At 44.3% G+C, this 4,823-nt stretch overlaps 1 pseudogene; it reads left to right on the forward strand.

The window, feature by feature from the left end:
- The window catches only part of LOC107710801 (trichohyalin-like), a 26,334-nt pseudogene that overhangs the window by 13,613 nt on the left and 7,898 nt on the right, over positions 1-4,823 (forward strand).

Genomic DNA, 4,823 nt, shown 5'->3' on the forward strand with positions numbered 1-4,823 from the left:
AACAGGAAGAGGAAATAAAAAAGAGAGATTCAGAGGAACAAATGAGGAAGAAGCAAGAAGAGAAAGAGAGAGAAGAATGGAAGAGAAAAATAAAAGAGGCTGAAAATGACAAAGAGACTCAAGAGGAAATTAAACGACAGCAAAGAGAATGGGAGGAAGAGAAGAAACGACAGATGAGAGAACGAGAGGAAGAGGAAAGAGAGAGAAAAGAGAGACACGAGAAACAGCTGAGAGAAAAACATGAAGAACTGGAGAACAAGAGAAAGAAATTTGAAAGAGAGAGAGAAGAAGGAAGACAAAACAGAGAGGAGGAAAAAAAACAACAGAAAAGAGAGAAAGAACAGAAGAAGACAGAATATGAAGAAAAGATAAATGAAATGAAAAGACGTTGTGAGCAGCTGGAGCGAGAGAGAAAAGAGGAGAGGAGGAGAAGAAAACGAGAGGATGAAGAGAGACGAGTGGAGAAGAGAAAGAGATGGGAGAAAATGATAGAAGATCTGAAACGAGAGCAAGAGGAAGAGATCAAGAGAAGAGAAAGAGACGAGAGAGAAAGAATAGACAGAGGAGTACAAGAGTGTGATGAAATGAACCAGAATCATGAAGAACAAATAGAGAAGATGAAGAAGAAGCATCAAGATGAAGCCAGAGAACAACGAGAAGAACTGAATGATTTCAGAAAGAAAGTAGATCAGCACGTTCAGGAGCTCAAGAAGAAGATAACCGTAACCTATGATGAGGAAAAATCAAAAAGGGAAAAAAGTTGTCTTGTCATGTAAAACATTTCTAAACATGATTGATGAGCCAAATATTAAACTGTAAGCACTAAAAATAAGTGAAAAATAAGCCAGTGGTATTGTAAGAATTAATTTAAATGAATTTGATCAAATCAACCTATTATGCTGGGTTAAATAAAGAACTCAACTTTGCCGGGACACGTTAGCCCTGTTCCAAAAACACTCAGACCCGTTGATTCATTTGCTTTTATTATTATTTTTTAAATTTTATATGGGATTCTAGTGTGATTCCAGTTGCATTTATCTTTCTAGATTTTGATGTACTGTAATACTGTCATCAGTGTAACTCATAAATTGTAAACGGTCTTAAATGATCGTCTGTAGTTATGTTAAAGGTGATATATCATGAAAATCTGACCCTCATCATATTTTATAATGTGCAGAAGCTGATACAATCTGTAAAGTTGAAGTGTGTGTTCTACAAATTTGCCATATTTCATGGTCTGCATTCACACTTGAGTACTAATGCACCTATACCTGTCTCAGATGTTTAGGTGCATGTATAAATGTCAGTTTGAGAGATATTTTGTGTTGCTAAAATGAATATAAATAAAGTTACAAGCAAAACAGCAGCATAAGATTTTCATTATTTTTTTTTAATTCACAAATATATACATGTATGGATCATGACAAAAAACTGCAGGATATTTTGCAGAGAACTTTTAACCTAAAGTCCATGAGGGGTGTTGTCTATGCAAAAATGCATTCAAAAAGTTTCACTTTCTAGGCACTTTTTCCTAGTTCACCTTATGACCTGAATGATCTGTGTGTGTGTTCAGGCGAGCTGTCTCTGGATGAGTTCATCGAGGGCATCCAGGCGGACGAGGTTCTGTCGGTGATGTTGACTCAGAGTCTGGATCTGACTCATATCGTCAGTAATATCTACACAGACATGGGCTCTGAGCAGCAGCTCAACTGACCCCAGACCAGCCCGAGATCAGGGTGCCAAACCAGAGGAAGACGAGGAGCGTGAAGCTTTAAACCCTCACAGTATTAATAGTGTTCATCTGGATTTCAGCAGCCTGATTATTCCCCGTAACCTCACACAGTAACTGAGACTAGAGCAAACGCTTCGTTTAAGTGCACTTATGCAGGTTTTATTTGTGATCTTAAAACCTTAGGTTTCAACAAAAACCTGTGAAATACTTTTCTTCAGCCGTGTGATGTGTATCAGGCAAATAATCTGCCTGCAAGAACTCGATTTTAATATGACTCGGTATTATTATTATAGATATTAAGTATTGTAGTGTGCATTTGTACTGTTACTGTAATTTTACACTTTCCCATTTCAAAATAAAACATGAGACGTGTTCTTTTAATTGGATGGACACAAATCTCTCAGGCTTCATTAAAGTATCTTAGGTTTTGTTTCAAAGATGAACGCTAGTCTTAAAGGGTTTCGAGTTTATTATCCAGGGACGTGCAAAGGGTCGGGGCAGGCAGCAAACAATTAGTCGTCAATGAAACAATAGCAAGAGTTCGGGGCAGGCAGCAGGCAATCAAAAGGAGAGAAGCAGTTCAGGTAATACACAGAGAGGCCAGACACGGAAGGAAACGCTCAGAAATGTACACCGGGGCAATACAAGACTTCGCAATGAGGGAGAGTCTGAAAGCTGTTTAAATAGTCACCTAATGGGAATCAGGTGCAGGGCAATCAGAGCCAGGTATGTGTGTGTGTGTAGACCGGATTAAAGTTAAAAACTCAGGAGAGAGTTCCCTCTGGTGGTGAGCAGGAGGCACAGTGGGAGTCTCATTTGTGACAGAGCCCCCCCCCCTGTGAGCGGCTCCTGACGCGAGGAGGCAGGCGACGCCGGGGTCTTCCGCGTGGTCGAGGGGCCGGCTTATCCGGGTGCGTCCTATGAAACTCGTTGGTGAGTGTGGGGTCGAGGATGTCCTTAGCATTGACCCAGGAACGTCTCTTTGTCATGGAGGTTAGAGGGGCGGCTACGGAACTGAAGTTTCTGATGAAGCAGCGGTAGAAATGTGCAAATCCTAAGAAACGTTGTAGTTCTTTTAGTGTCGCCGGTTGTGGCCAGTTGAGAACAGCTCTGAACTTCTTCTCATCCATCGCCACTCCCTCCTGACTGATGATGTAACCCAGGAATGACGTACCGGTCTGGTGGAATTCACATTTCTCAGCTTTGGCATACAGTTTATGGTTGATGAGTCTTTGTAAATCTGACCTCACGTGTTGTACATGTTCCTCATATGTGTTGGAGTAGACAAGGATGTCATCGATGTAAACGATTACCCAACGATCCAGCATGTCCCGGAAGACGTCATTGATGAAGGATTGGAACACAGAAGGACTGTTAGCAAGGCCGAAAGGCATAATGGAATATTCATAGTGCCCAGTACAGGTGGAGAAGGCTGTCTCATCACCCTGTCTGATGCGGATGAGATTGTAAGCGTTGCGGAGATCTAACTTGGAGAAGTAGCTGGCTTTGCGAAGTTGCTCCAAGGCCGGTGGTACTAGTGGCAATGGGTATCGGAATTTAACAGTTATGTCGTTGAGACCCCGGTAATCGATGCATGGACGTAGACCTCCATCTTTTTTCTTAACGAAGAAGAATCCTGCTGATGCAGGTGAGGTTGACGGCTTGATGAATCCCTTAGAAAGTTCCTCGTTGATATATTTCTTCATAGTCTCTGACTCGGGTTGGGATAAGGGAAAGATACGGCCTTTGGGTGGTGCTGCACCTGGTAGTAGTTCAATAGCGCAGTCGCTAGAACGGTGAGGGGGTAGTTTTGACGCCTTGGATTTACTGAAGGCCTCAATGAGATCTGTGTACTCTGAGGGAAGTGCAGACGAGTGAGCTGACTCGTCCGTGAGCTTGACGGCTTGAACTGAGATTGCTGGCTTGTTGCTCAGACACTTGGCTTGACATGAAGGATCCCACTGAATGATCCGACCCTCCCTCCATGGAGATGAGTAGGTCATGTTGTCGTAACCAGGGAGGCCCGGAGATGGCCAGCTTGGCCGCAGTAGAGACCCTCACCAACATCTAGCGTCTCCACTGCCAGCAGAGAATTGCAAGGGATTAGAGGAATGTTATGTTGTCTATGTTGTCGATGTGACATGAAATTCCCCGCTGCCCCTGAGTCCAGTAGCGCTGAGGTAGATATGTTATTACCCTCTATGGATAGTGTTATGGGTACTTTTATGCATGTACTGGAGTGATGTGCCTGAATGCATGGACTCACCGCAGAGGAATTACGAAGAGGCGGTCGTGTGGGACAGGAGGCCCGGAGATGGCCAGCTTGGCCGCAGTAGAGACAGAGATGTTGAGTGATTCGGCGCTCTCGCTCCTCTGGAGACAGGTGAGTGTATCCGAGCTGCATGGGTTCCACAGAAGAGGAGGAAGAAGAAGTGATTGGAACCGAATGACTGGTAGGTATCGTTCTGGTAGGGCGACGAGAACGAATCAAATTGTCAATTTGAATAGCCAGTTCTATGAATTGGTTGAGCGTTCTCCCCTCGTCCCTGCAAGCTAGTTCCGATTGGAGTTCAGGGCTGAGTCCCTTGCGGAAAAGCAGTTTCAACGTGCTTTCAACCCAATCAGTCTGAGCGGCGAGGGTGCGAAATGACAAGGCGTACTCAGCTGCGGTATTTCTGCCCTGAGATAAGGCGAGCAATTGTTCATCCGCATCTTTACCTCCTTCAGGATGTTCGAATATTTCTCGGAAGCGTCGGAGAAAAGTACTAAATGTGGGGAAAGCTGATCCATCCTCCCTCCATACTGCCGTGGCCCACTCCAAAGCCTTCCCAGTTAGGAGTGAACAGACAAAGGAGATCTTGCTGATATCAGTGGTGTACAATCGCAGGCTGTTGGTTGACAAACAAGGAGCATTGCAACAGAAATCCCTTACACTTCGTGGGGTTTCCGTCGAATTTGTCTGGAAGAGCCAGGCAAGGATTCATCGAGGGAGTGGCAGGGGATGACATGTCCATGCTCGGCTGAGTAAGCGCTGATTCCGGAGATGAAAGGCGCATACTCCGAAGCACGTTAACAAGCTCCTCAGATAGTG

This window comes from Sinocyclocheilus rhinocerous, unplaced genomic scaffold (assembly GCF_001515625.1).
Source record: "Sinocyclocheilus rhinocerous isolate Xijiao unplaced genomic scaffold, SAMN03320098_v1.1 scaffold1649, whole genome shotgun sequence".
NCBI lineage: Eukaryota > Metazoa > Chordata > Actinopteri > Cypriniformes > Cyprinidae > Sinocyclocheilus > Sinocyclocheilus rhinocerous.